Consider the following 15630-nt stretch of genomic DNA (forward strand, 5'->3'; position numbering starts at 1 on the left):
CGCCTTGACACATAGCCCTTAGCCTTTCTTCCTAGCTTTTATCACAGAGCCATGAATTTGAATAGATAGAGTCTGATATGACTGCACAATAAAATAATTTGTAGAGTTTGTGTTATGTTTCCCAAGGATTTCTGGGATGAGCAAATATAGTGTTCTTATTCAGTCTTTCAGTGCTAAAATAAACGGTGGTGCTTCTTTAAGGACTAGCAGAGGATAAAAAAGCGTTTCATATTAAATGATGATTGTGCGTTTTTTTTCTGGTGTTTTTCAAGTCATTATGTCCGCCTCATCGTTCGATGCAATTTCCACTTCATTTTATTTTTGAATGTTAATAGTTGTGTTGTGCATGTCGGTATATACAGACTATTCAACTGAAAACATGAAATCTCCCAGGTTCAATCTATAGCTGTAATGTACTATACAAGAGAGGACAAAAGCAAGGAAACAACCAGGACTATTGACCTCTGGAACAGCTTCTAGTTTATGCTTCACAACAAGCCCCCCTCGCTATTTTCAATTCGCCGAATGACAGCGTGGGGTCAGATTGTGAGCTCTTGACACCTTCACTGTGAGGTCAATACTCCTCTCTTCCACATGCCATTTTCTGCTACAGGGAAGAGCCTGAAAGAAGCCTTATGAACACTTCCATATCATACATACTCCATATGTTATGAGTCACACTTCTCTCTGAGGATGTGATGAAGATATCGTTGCACAAACAGACTCGTGGAAGATGCCATAACTATATGGAATCCACACCTGGACAAACACAACACAGATGTCAGGATGTTGTTTATAACCCGTCGTTCTCATTTAACATTAATTCCATCCAGGCAGGTCTTAATGCTGCTTTATCCTCCAACTGGAGTTGTGATATCCAGAAATAAGCGGAGAGATGATACAGAAAACAAATGACTGATTGACTATAGGTACCTGGATTATTTAGTTCTTTAATCATTTTTATTCGTAGCTACACTGCTTGTGGTTTTTAAACCAAAATACAAGACTGTTTTTTGATGCACGTTAAAAATTAATTGGCTTAAACAAATACTCATCAGGAAACTTGAAATGCACATTCATAGAGCCCATCAAATATGGTAGACATACGCTTAAACGAGTTTGTTTGATGTGGGACAACCAATTTTAAACAAAACATTTGAGTTTCAACAAGAACAATTGAGGTTTGTTATTGTGCGTCAAGCAATATAGTTGAGCTTCCATTTACCATATTTGATGTGCTTTATGTATACTGGAAACAAATTCTAAAATAGTAACATCTAAACATGAAGTCTTATGGGCCACCATGAAATGACATAGAAAAGAGTTTTTAGGTGAACTTAACATTACTTCACAAAGAAATAGTATATTATTAGTATATTATTATTATTTATGTAAAACAAAATAGTAGGCCCACATATTTATATTTAAATAGTATATTTATAATATTAATAATAATTGGTTTTTAATTTATATTTAAAAAAATATTTTGTTTATTAATCATATTTATAGCTTTTTAGTTAATCAACTTTAAGCTAGATTAATAAATGCTGTACAAATATGTTGTTCATTTTATTTCATGATACCTGGTGTCTTTAAGAATAAATGCACGTTAATAAAATTAACCTTATTTTAAGAGGTTACTATTGAATGAATGAAGTAATCAGACCTACAAGTTTCACCTGACAGACAATAAAATCAGAGGGGAAAATCCCATAGACTTATCCTAGAAACCACTTACCCTAGAAACCACAAAACAACACCCTAGCAACCACTCTGAATCACATATGCAAGTGTTGATATTGCATCAAATATTTTAGAGTAATATATTTATAAATAACCTAACCAGTTTTTCATCAAAACCTTTCAGGAGAATTATCGTTTATCGTTCGATAAGACGAAGTGCACCTTACAGAACGAGGTTAGCCCATTGAAAAGTCCAGTCTTTGAGAGTGCTGTAGGATATGATTGGTATGTTTGAAACACTGTATTTCTGTTCCTCCAGAGGCCTTTGTAGATGTGTTTGATCTGTTATTTTCTCCCTCCACTTCAGTGGGACCCTGCAGAGGCGCACAGTCAGAACAGCACACCAGAGAGAGGAGGGTTAGCTCTCTTGCCGAAACCTTTCAGGAGAATTATCGTTTATCGTTCGATAAGACGAAGTGCACCTTACAGAACGAGGTTAGCCCATTGAAAAGTCCAGTCTTTGAGAGTGCTGTAGGATATGATTGGTATGTTTGAAACACTGTATTTCTGTTCCTCCAGAGGCCTTTGTAGATGTGTTTGATCTGTTATTTTCTCCCTCCACTTCAGTGGGACCCTGCAGAGGCGCGCAGTCAGAACAGCACACCAGAGAGAGGAGGGTTAGCTCTCTTGCCGCCCCCCTCTCATCTACCTTCACTCACATCCTGGCTTATGGCTTCCGGCCGCCGCAGAGCCTCTCACAGCACCCCTGCTGAGGTCACTTTGGCCCAGGTCAGGAACAGAAAAATACCCTCCTCCTTTACCTCCTGACACTACAGCCTCTCTCTCTTTCTCTTTGGGTCTGTGCCATCTATGCCTGCTGTGGAAAAGCACTACACGGAAATATCCGCTGGGCTTCAAGGTCAGCTCCAGACAAAGTCCCTGAATGCTGCGCTCTAGCTGAGTTAGTCTGAGCTAACAGTGGCTTCCTGTGCAGAGTATGAACAGAGTGTTCAGATCAGATCAGATATCTGACAACCAAAGGTGAAAATTTGGATGAAAAATAGGTAATTTCAAACCCATATGTCTTGAGATATTAGGCAGAATGTTCATGCTGCTCTTTCCATGCATTGAAGTTAAAAAAAATGTGATGCTGTTGAGCTCCAAAAATGCCGAAATGTAGCATAAATATAGTCTTTTAGACCCATGCACCATATTCCAAGTCTTCTGAAGCCATATGACAGCTTTTGTAAAAAATTTCAAACTTCACTTCACTTAAATCCCTTCCATCATATCTATCGAACCTCATTTGTGTTCATGTTGAAAATGCAAAGATGTAATTGAGATTTGAAAGTCATGCAACGCCAATATTTTCAGTGAATAACAACCTAAATTTCAGTCTGTTTCGGGGTTATTATAGATAACTTAAACAAAAAAAAAAAGAAAAGTAGCTTGAAATAAAATTAAATATTTTAATATAAAGTGTATTAAATATAATATACAGTACATTAAATGTTATTTAATTTTTATTTAAAAACTGAATAAAAAATTTAAAAACTAGATGGACATATTAAAAAACTAATAAAAATAACAAAAATACACAACAAAAAATCTACATTTATAAATAAAATGGAAAAACTGATTAAAAAATGTAAAAGCTGTAATTAATATCTCAATGATACTAAAACAGCACTGGTCTATTTCTAATCTTATTTTAAGATTTCAGTAATCGTATAGGCCTATTTTATAGTAATAACTATTTTATATTAATAATCAATCAATCAATAAAATTTCTCTTTTTTGTGTTTCACTGAAAAAGGAAAATCATGCACGTTTGGAATTATACAAGGATGAGAAAATATGTTTCATTTTTGGGTGAATTGCTTTAAATGGGTGATCTGGATGTGAAGGACAGCCGTGCGAATGGTCTCTGCTTGGAAACACACACACACAAATATACACGAGCACCATTCACAAATACACACATAGTCATAAAAGTTCACAGAGCCTGTATAATTCTATATTGTTGACCATTTTTCTCTCCAGTCTCCAGGCATGTAATGCTGCACGACTCAAACACCATTTATCCAAAACTGAAGAGATCATCTGCCCAACATTACTGGGCTAAATGCATCTCAACTGGATATCTATTTTCAGGAATTGCGTAAGCAAAGAGTGTTCGGTTTAAAATGGTTTTTTAACGTATGCCCCTATATCACATAATTGAATTGACTAGCACATGTTGGTGGAAAGACATGAAACCAATCCGCACTGCTCGCAATCTGCTGTGGAGAACCGAGCCAGGGCAAGATGACATAAGAAATGCAGGCGTCAAAATGAAAAGAAAGAAAGTATTAATTAGATGACTAGAAAACAAAGAAGCAGAAAAGGCAATAGTAAGAAAAGAAGAATGCTGAACCAAAACAATCGTTTTAGTTTTGACATTTTGACATGTCTATATTCACTTGTTGACAAGGAACATCAGAAGTGAGATGTTCATGAACAACCTTAACCTTTTCATTCTGTGGATGGCATAAAGAGATAACCTTCTGCTTTTGAACGTCTGCTTCTTCTCTGTCTTATCTGCTCAGAGGAGATAGTCCAGAAAGGACTATTCAGCTGTCATACTCTTTCAGTTTTTTTCACTTTTATTTGTTTTGTCAGTTTTCTGAAGGGATATCGTTACAGCTACAGTGAGATAAACGCAGGAAGAAGATGAAGATTAAAGGGGTCCTATTATGCTTTTTCACTTTTTTAATTTTAGTCAGTGTGTAGTGTGTATGTTTGGGCATAAAAAAGATCTAGAAAGTTACAAATCTCAAAGTCCACTCCAAAGGGAGATATTTTGTTTTTTTTAAAAATCCCTTTTCAAGAACTACAACGAACGGCTCGTTTGGACTACAGCGTTTGTTTTCCGGGCTTTGTGACATCACAAAGCGGCTCATTGGAATATCATTACAAATAATTCCCACCTACAGAAATTAGAATGGTTGGGGGGTGGGGAGGGGCGAGGTTGTGGTTAGAACGCTTGGTTGAGTGAGTATGGCAAGCCGTTTTGACTTTTATTCATTCTCAGGATATGAATTCTTGATATCAACAATTACATTTTTACTAGTTAAAATGTTAAAGAAGAAGAGCTGCTGTGCTGTAGCGTCAAATTTTCGGCATGTCTAGAACAATTCTTACAAGTACAACACGACATACCTGGGCACCGCCAGTGTGCCTACACTCATAGAAAATAAAGTATTTGAATTTTAAAGACGTGGCGCGACGCAACGCTGCGCTTCTCGTCCGGTGTGCGACCACCTGAAACGCTGTTTTTTTCCCCTCCGTGTCCAAACGTCTTTGTTTGGGCTTCCGAAAGTGGATGATGTCAGGAAACAGTGGTTGCAATTTCTTTTTTTAACTCTGTTCCTGAGCATTATAACCCCAATTTGCTATTGTGTGCTGCTCATTTTACTGAGGACAGCTTCCACAACACAAAGGAGTACAGTGCCGGATTCGCCCAAAAGCTTTTCTTGAAAGACAGAGCAAGGGGCGTGGCAGTAATGAAACACTGTCTAAGCTGTTCGCCAATCACAAAGCACTGGGACAGCTAACCAATCCCAACACATTTTGTTTAACAAAGCCGGAACTAATCGAGCCGTTTGTGCCAGGCTGGGGAGAAAGGTATTTTAATAATGTAAATTATGTGAAAAATAATGCGTTTTTCGAACCACCAAGCATGAGAGCATGTTCTAGTACACCCCCAAAACTAAATCAAGACTTTGTAAAAGAGCATAATCGGAACCCCTTTAACGCAAATAGTCTTTAATAAATCCACACAAGGGTAAATCCAGGACAGAACAGGCAGGAGAACCAGTAGGGATGTAGTAGGCCGGACGACAAACGAGAACAGAACACAACTAATACAGTGAAGCAAATGAGGATAATTAACCAGACACACCTGAAATAAATGACACAATCAAACATGAGGGAAAACTCGGTCACAGAACACATGAGGAATAAAAACACAACAAAAGTCCAAAGGGGTGTGACAGATATAAGAACACGTAGTCCAAGTAATATTTATTTTGTGCTATGGATAAATGCTTCACAGACAGATTAAAGTGACACAAATGTATAGGCTATTTGAAAAACGTAAAGTATTAGGCCTAGTCTTGTGCATTGTACACTGAAAAAAATGTTTCATCCCTTAGGGCAAGTTATTTATTTTTCATTGGCTCAAGTTAAAAAATATAGATGTGAATCATTACCCTACATTTTTTTAATTGGATGAATGAAACATTTTTTTCAGTGTATCACCATTTGCCATTTTATTTTTGTAATAGCCTAGCCCTACAGATTGTTGTTTTTGTTTAATAATGCAGAAACCATCTCAAAAAAGCTTTTCATGGCATGTACTGCAGATTTCAAGCTGAACAGCAGCAAAAACAAATAATGCAGGCAAATAAGTAAAGACCTCAAATACAATATTAAACAACATTTTGTAGTTTATGGTGGTCAATATCGCCCTCTGGTGGTCATAAACTGTTCGCAGACTCTCGCGTGAACATAACTGCTTATTAATGTTTATAAAGGCTTATTTTAGAAATAGAAATGTTTTGTAATGATTCAAACAACAAGATTCGCAAAAGAAAATAAAGATGTGAGTTAACATATATCTGTACTAATTCTACTATGCAATTAAGAACTTACAAAGAGATGTTAAAAGTAAAGGCATGGAAGCCCATAGGACCAAAACACACACACACACACACACACACACACACACCTAGTACAAATGTATACTAGAGATCAAAACTATATTTATATTAATTTAATAATATTTAATTTATGTATATTGTAATATTTTTTGTTTGTTTGTTTGTTTGTTTTTCCCAAATGTTACATGTGAATGGATTTTCTTGGACTGAAACATTACATATGGAGGGCAAAATCTATTTTTAAACTTTTAATATATATATAGTTTATATTTTTTCTGTTAACATTAATATTTTTTACATTATAGGAAAGTCTTTGCAGAAAGCAATAGGTATATTTTGCATAAAGTCAGTGATAATCTATAGACAAATATGTACTGAAAATAATATGCTGCTGTATATTGCAGCTATTTAGAGGTATTGTGAATGTTGAGCAGATCATGGTGTTCTGTCAAACACAGGACAAACATGATGAACACCACTAAACAAGTTAAAATGATCTTCGCAGAAACAAGCAATAAGAGCTCAGCTTCTTCTAAACAGAAATGGACCTAAATAAGAATTTAACCTTCATTTCATATGTCATATGTAAATGAGATATAGCTGATAGGAGTATCAGATGTCTTGTTCCTCACAAATACAAACAAACAAATCAGATGTAGATGTAGATTGAGGAGTTGATGCTGAAGAGAATGGGATATCCTAGCTCCGGAGTAGAGCAGCAATGTCTGAGGCCCCAAGCTCCAATCACATCAACTTGGAAGACATGCAGAGGTAGAGTGTCATTCGATTTAGCACAAAGTACTGCGAGGATGCCAGGGTCGCCTGGAAGGATTTTACATTCAGAGCACTTCCAATGGACACAGTCAGTCAATTCAGTGCTTGAGTGTATATGCATTGTGTGCTGACCGAAGAGCATCTACTCCTTCCTATTTAGATTAGATAAAAGAGGAAAAATAATACGGGAAAAACAAGACCAAGAGAGCAAACAACACAATAACATCATCTCCTTATCAGGTCAGCATTACATCAGCAGCAGAAGGCAACCTGTAAGAGAGCAGACTTTTGTGAAGCCATCCTGTAAAGTAAATGAGATTGTTAGTTAATAAAGCAACATTTTATGTCATTTTAGCTTATCGTGAGATTTATCTTGGCGGTGAGTTTGTAAAGCCAGCGGGGATAAGTTTAGTTTGTGTGAGATGTGTCCAACGAGTCAAGCCGAGGTAGGGGTTGTCAACAACACTGGATAATGGCCATCATATTGTAAAGACAAATCACATGTAGTGGTCAAATTTTGACATACTACAGTATAATCTTGTGTACATCTTAGACAGGGAATCTGAGTCTGCACAGTGTGTGACTGGACAAATCACAGCCTCCTAATCCTGTCACAGTTCCTTTAGCAGCATTATCAGTAAAGGAATGTCTCTTCGAAAACCAATCACTGAATGTGCTGTGGCTTATGACTTTACAAAAACCGTGACTCAGTTGAAATGTTAATTTCTGAATTTCACCATAGATTTCAAAAATTTCTTTGATCAGCTGTTGGTGACTAATTGGAGTGCCCATGATGGTAACCCACATTTTTCAAAATAGAGCAATGTGAACAATGTGATTATAATAGGCTCTCTCTGTGAAAATACAGATGGACTATTTCATAGGAGGTGATGCTTTTAAAGTTCTGCTACTGCCACCCTTAAGTGACCCTGAAGAGAGAATATTGCCCAACTCCCCCTCTACTCCTGCCCATCCAGTATAACGTGGCACCCTCACAGAAGCGGCTTCCATCAAACAAGTCTCTTAGTGGTCCATCATGCACAAAGTATCCCGTGTCTCAAATGACAATGTCAGTGCAGTCATGTTATGTCCATAGGTTCTTGATTTCTTCTAGCAGATGCAAAAAACTTTGGAGAGTGTGAGAAATTCCTTGATTATATCCCACAACAGGTTCAGAGTCCATTCTGCACAGAATCATTAGATAAGGCAATTGTCCTTTCATTGAAGGAGGGAATCGGAGAAGAATAACATCCAATGATACCAAAACTTTGGTCGCCAACATGCAGTTGTAGTGTGTGGTCCCACATGAGTCCAGAGATGGAAGGGTTAGGACATGTTAGGGTGATGCTAAGCAGGACAGGACAGATTTGAGGATGGAGAAAGATGCATCCATCTCCACGGTCCACTCAAAGGGAGCAGCATCAAAGAGTTTCTTCTGTTAAGACCAATCATTTGCCTTAGAAAGACTACATCGGGTAGTGCTTTCCTTTTGTTCAATAAAAACTATCACACAAAGGACTATCACAATACCCTTGAGGGAATCTCGTATAAGTGTATTGTTGTTCATTGTACATGAAATCAAGCCTGTAGTGCTCATCAGGTCTAACTAAATATGACCAGAACCCATTAGTGGATTTACAGAAATGGAGGTAGTTTTTGTAGTCACAGTCAAAGATGTACAGTCAACCATTAATCCATTAACTGACATCAGGTTTTACCACTAGACACATCAGTGGATTAGTTAGCAAAAAAACACTTCACAGCAATGGCATCTTTGTTTAATTGGCAAACAATTTACTTTGCAGCTTTCTCAGCTTAGTCAAAGATGTACAGTCAACCATTAATCCATTAACTGACATCAGGTTTTACCACTAGACACATCAGTGGATTAGTTAGCAAAAAAAACACTTCACAGCAATGGCATCTTTGTTTAATTGGCAAACAATTTACTGTGCAGCTTTCTCAATCCCTCATCTAAGAGGGTACTGAAAAGAATCAAGGGTGATGTGGACCTGAAACATTTAATGGTTCAGTTTTGTCCAGCTGAACAACAAAAAATGTCCAGAGCAACACAGCTGAGTGTTGCTGTTGTATGACAGGACTTTTCACTGTGACAGAACTTCAGCTTTTCACACTATAGTTCATTCACATTATTATCAACAGATGTCTTAGCTGTAGTAGCTCTGCTCTGAGCTCGAGCACTTGCAAGTCTATTTGATTGAGGGAAACAAGGGTTCTTCCTTTCAGGGCATTTGTCAGCCAGAGGTGTAAAGTATTGGAGTAAATGTAATTAGTTACTGTACTTGAGTATCTTTTCGGGTACTTTGTAGTTGTACTGAGTATCAAAGATATTAGCAACTTTTACTCTTTACTTCATTACATTTTTGAATGAGTATCTGTTCTCTTTACTCCACTACATTTGAAATGAGTGTTGCAGCTACACATTACATTTTGCATGGACCTACCTTTTTCTGCAGCAGTTTATTTCTGCTACAAAAGACTTTATACTGCCTTTTACAGGTCACTGAAAGTACTGCATCTTGTGCATTTTGCCCTTAGACTGTTAAAATCAGATACTCTAAGACTTTTACTCAAGTTGTTTTGGAATTGGTGACTTGTAACGTGTAGTGGAGTAATTTTCACTGTAAGGTATCTGTATTTTTACTCAAGTTAAGTTTTTAGGTACTCATTACACCTCTGGTCAGCCCAATGCCCCATCCTACCACCACTGTGGCAATTGTTGTTTTCCTTTAGATTTCTGACTCTTTTACGAGTCAATAACATCTTGTGCGTGGGATCCCCACTGGATAAACGCAGCCCAATTGGGAATGGTGGAGAGAGATGATCTGAACAACTGAGAGAATTTTGCATTCAGATTAATTTGTGCAGTGTGTAATATAATTTCTGAGTCCAAATCTGGACCACCATGGGCAGCCACAAATTCTTTAAGTGCTTTTGCCAAATGCTCAGTATAAGCAACAAAAGATTAATTCGGGCACTGTTTTATAGTTGTGACATTGGTTTGCACACCAGACCCCACAATACGCTGAACTGCTTTACACAGCTCAATGTATTGACAGGCGTAATCATTTGCATTCGAGGCTGCATTGGTTAGTTGAACTAAATTGACCCTCTGTCCAGAAAAGTTAGGTGGTGCGATCTGTTCGCAGATAGCGTAAAGCTCTTTGATAGTCAATCAATTTGCTTTTGCAGATATCCATAAACGATCCCAAAAATCACAATCTGGATCATTTGATTTCATGGTCAGGAGAGACGACATTATGCTACTCATATCTTTCACATGCATCGCTCTGGAAAAACCGATTTGACCTGTAGCTTCTGGAAAAACAAGAACCACAGGTGCAAAAGAAGCATTTTTCTTGTCCTTCTCACAGCTCCTTCCATCACACTTAGAAACCTCAGTGGGTTTATCATGAACATCTCTGCCTGAGTTTACTATGGCAGCTTTAAGTGTTGATGTATATTTTGGCGAAACATCCTCAACTGTTTGCACTCTGTCCTCGGGCTTTGATTCGCTAGCAACTTTTGATTCGCTAGTTGTCTCGTTTGTAGCTTTGGCAGTGGCGTCCAAACTGATAACTCTGTCATTACGATCTACTAAAATTCCCTTTGACTGTTCAACCCACATACTACAAAGAACAGCAGCATATTTCCTCTATTTACTTTTGACTGTTATTTATTTCAGCAGCCCTTCACTCTGTCTACGCGGACCCCATGTATCTTGAAATCCGAAGACTCATCTGATGAGTCATCACTTACAGATCAAAGACTCATCTGATGAGTCATCACTTACAGATCAAAGACTCATCTGATGAGTCATCACTTACAGATCAAAGACTCATCTGATGTCTCACTTTGGTTTTCTCCTTCAGAAATAATTCAGCTACTTGGACTCAGAATAACTTCCCTGAACAACTGTATGAGCCATTCTTATTGGTGTTGTGACAATACCAAACAACAAAGTTACTAAAGACTAGATAATATGTATGAAACTGTGCGTCAAGTGAAAGTTTAAGGATTAGTTTTGTTCTACTTTATGGGTAATAGTAGCAACTTTGAACTTCTTAAAGGGGTCATATGATGCGATAAAAGTATAAATTAATTTGTATACATTTTGTTACATGAATATCTGAACATACAAAACATCAAAAGAACAGGGTATCTGCTTGTAAACAAAAACATTTTATTCTAGCTTCATGCATTCTTTTTTTAAACACTTGAATGAAGAAAAATAAATAAAAAATAAAGAAATAAACAACATTTTGAACAAAAAGCTGAATAAAGACTATGAATTTGATTCAGAATGATAATCAAAATGTAGATAAAGTCATAATGTTACACAGTTTTGATGCTGTTTTATGTCTGATGACCTTATTAGAATACATGTGGAAACATCTGTTGTTTCGGTTTCTTCTTCACTTGTGTTTTTTGGAAATTCTGTACAGAAGATGTGTACTAGCGCTCCCTACAGTATAACAATGAAAACACGGATTCTAGGAGCACAATTATAGCTAAAATATATTTAGACTTTTTAAGTATAAGTCAAGTATACTTAAATGTCACTTTAAGTATATTTCTGAAAAGTACACATGAGAAGTACATAAAAAGTAGACTAAAAGTATACTTTCCTATTTTTTTAGTTTAAAAGAAGTATACTAATAGCACACTTGAATAAACGTATTTTTTCATAAGGGTCTCTCAGGTGTGAAAACACGGATTCTAGGAGCACAATTATAGCTAAAATATATTTAGACTTTTTAAGTATAAGTCAAGTATACTTAAATGTCACTTTAAGTATATTTCTGAAAAGTACACATGAGAAGTACATAAAAAGTAGACTAAAAGTATACTTTCCTATTTTTTTAGTTTAAAAGAAGTATACTAATAGCACACTTGAATAAACGTATTTTTTCGTAAGGGTCTCTCAGGTGTTCGGTCATCTCAGGTCTTTGTAAGGGTTGGATCCAGACTGAAGCTTGTGTAATTCACCTCGGGATACCCATCCCATGGCAGAAATAGAGAAACAAATAGAGAAACATTTGCATAGCTGCTGTTCAGACCATGCAAAAAATGATGTGTTCAATCCAAGTAAAAAAAAAAGATAATGTGCATTTGATCAGATTTAACTGGAGTACAAGGTTATGAGATACATTGGTAAGATGCTTGGCTAAAGAGATGTGTCTTTAATCTAGATTTAAACAGAGAGAGTGTGTTTGAACCCTGAACGTTATCAGGAAGGCCATTCCAGAGTTTGGAAATATAATGAGAAAGATCAAATTAAAATGTAAAAGAAAAACATTGGGTACACAATTATTATTATTATTATTACTACTACACTCTTAAAAATGCTGGGTTAAATACAACCCAGTGCTGGGTAAAATAGGGACAAACCCAGCAATTGGGCTGTTTTGACCCAGCGGTTGGGTTACTACCCAGAAGGTTGGGTTAAACATTTAACTCAACCGCTGGGTCAAAACAGGTTTGTCCCTATTTTACCCAGCACTGGGTTGTATTTAACCCAGCATTTTTTAGAGTGTACTACTACTACTAGTGCTACTACTACAAGCTACTAAAGTAAAGTTCGCAAAAGTCAGAAATAGAAAAAAAAGTAATAAAAATATGATGTGCAACAGAATAGACCTACACTCCCAGAATAATCATTTACAAATGTTGGATTTGATTTTTTTAATCGTATCCATTAGTCACCTATATGTATGTCTTAGCTTGAGCAGTTACACTTACAGTACATTTAGCCAATGCATGTACAAAATTGAGGGGTTGAATGATTTTGTACATGAATGTCTAGAGCCAATTCAGGTTTTTTTGTCTTTACTTGTCATAAACTTTACATTCTCAGAATCTGAACTGTGTTTTAAGAAACTTTTTATAATAGTTTACTGATGCCTTTGTTGAATTGTTTTCATAAATTTTTGTTCTTGGCAGCAAAATGTCTTGAATGATTTTTTTTTCTCTGTAAAAAACCTTGACCTTGAATAAAATAAAATAATTAAAATGGGGAGAAAAAAGTATTTCGAACCTGGCTTCAATATCAATGTCCAGATTTATGCTTTGGATGTTTGTACAAATTAGTGCATATTAATTAGATAATGCATTATTTGCATATTTGAACAGCATTTCAGAAAACTTCATACAAAAAAAGATGTCAATGTACTGTGATTAATCAAGTGGACCATATTCACCCGTGGCATCTTTCCTTAAACTATGGATTTGATAATTAGGCTGTTATTAGAGATTATAAAAATGATGCATAGTCACTCACAGATAATAGATTTATAATATTGCCCATCTCAAACTGTATGGGTGATAACCTAATAACACAAGTTTGATTACTCTTATACAAAAGTTAAAGAAAGAGTTCATATTTAGTAACACGTTTTAGACACAATAGTCCAGTTACAGACTGCTCCACCAATAAAAATCAAAACAAGGCGAACTCAAAGTTCACAATTGTCAGCTAAACCCAAACAGTAGGTGGTATTGAGCATCATTTCTCAGGTTTTTACAGAGAGGTACAATATATACAATTTTTTACAGTATACAACATTTTAATCCTAAAACATGGTGATTTTTTTTTCTCTGTAAAAAACCTTGACCTTGAATAAAATAAAATAATTAAAATGGGGAGAAAAAAGTATTTCGAACCTGGCTTCAATATCAATGTCCAGATTTATGCTTTGGATGTTTGTACAAATTAGTGCATATTAATTAGATAATGCATTATTTGCATATTTGAACAGCATTTCAGAAAACTTCATACAAAAAAAGATGTCAATGTACTGTGATTAATCAAGTGGACCATATTCACCCGTGGCATCTTTCCTTAAACTATGGATTTGATAATTAGGCTGTTATTAGAGATTATAAAAATGATGCATAGTCACTCACAGATAATAGATTTATAATATTGCCCATCTCAAACTGTATGGGTGATAACACAAGTTTGATTACTCTTATACAAAAGTTAAAGAAAGAGTTCATATTTAGTAACATACGTTTTAGACACAATAGTCCAGTTACAGACTGCTCCACCAATAAAAATCAAAACAAGGCGAACTCAAAGTTCACAATTGTCAGATAAACCCAAACAGTAGGTGGTATTGAAGGGGACTTTAAGTGAATTAAATACCCATATCGATCAACCGCTAATATGAATCTTATTTAAAAGTGTTTAAGGATATCATATGCATGTACTGTATGTAACAGACAATGACTAGATGTGCATGTAAAAACAGGCAAAAATGACGAGGTTTTGCTCTTTCTTTTATTGCAAGAGTATGGCTTAACATAAATAAGGCAACAACAAATGTTTCAAATGGAAAATACACAGCAAAAAACTTCAAACAGTTTTACAACATGTCCGATAAAAGGTGCTACTTTCTTGGCAGCAAAATGTCTTGAAGGTCAAGGGGGCTAATTTTGATTGCAATTGTGAATGTCCTGCCATTCATGTAAAGAAAAAATCTGACAGTAGTAAAAAACTAAAATAAAAAAGAAATCCCCATCATAACTTCCGGTCTGAGATGCTGTGACTCTAGGCTCTGCAATTGTTCTGCTCTTGTTAAACCATGTGGGGGCGTTAATAGGCCATATTTACTCTCTCCCGTTCATGGCTCATGAGGCTTCTGTATGAATGTTTTCATCCATTTATTTATTCATTCATGTGTTTATGACAACAGGAAATATTGTTCCTTCCCTGGCAAATCAGTCAAATATAACCCATGGAAAATACCCTGATCCATCATCCCAAACTCTAAACAGAATAATCTAATTAGATTATTAAACTAAACTGAACTTGCAATATGCAAGCCACCTTTCCTTGTGTATCTTGATATCACTGAATGAAAACTTGCATTTGCTTAAACAGGATACGAATCTGTGATATTTCAGCAGTTAGTGACTAACAAGCTTCAGGGATGTGAAGTGTAGTGTTGTTTGAATACATTAAAACAGATGTCAGAATGTATTTTGGCTCTGCCTTTTAAGAACAAACGCACTCATGTAAATATGAAGCATACTGGTGTTTTTTGTGATAGTATCCACACCGAAGCACAACACTGTAACTATGGAGTGAGATAATAATGCACTGATGAAGACTACACAGTGCTGAAGGCTTTGGAAAGCAGGAACACTGTCACACATGAAAGTGATGCAGTGTGTAGGCCTTGACCTCAAACCCCTATCTGTCTAATGTCCAGCCAGAAAGAAAGTCTCGTCAAGGGTCACTCTGAACACTTATCAGCACTTACAGGTCTTGAAAGCTTTTTTTTCTCTCACCCACTTGAGTCTGGTAATGGAAAGAATTTTAGAGTTCACTCTGGAGTTGGATTTAGGGATGCAGGATTGTGATGTTTACATTATTTTTTACCATAGTAAGAAAGCGATCTGTGAATATATTAAAAAAGTATGTGAATTTAATAATGATCTTAAA

Source organism: Sinocyclocheilus grahami, unplaced genomic scaffold, assembly GCF_001515645.1.
Source record: "Sinocyclocheilus grahami isolate Dianchi unplaced genomic scaffold, SAMN03320097.WGS_v1.1 scaffold62.1, whole genome shotgun sequence".
In the NCBI taxonomy this organism is placed as follows: Eukaryota; Metazoa; Chordata; class Actinopteri; order Cypriniformes; family Cyprinidae; genus Sinocyclocheilus; species Sinocyclocheilus grahami.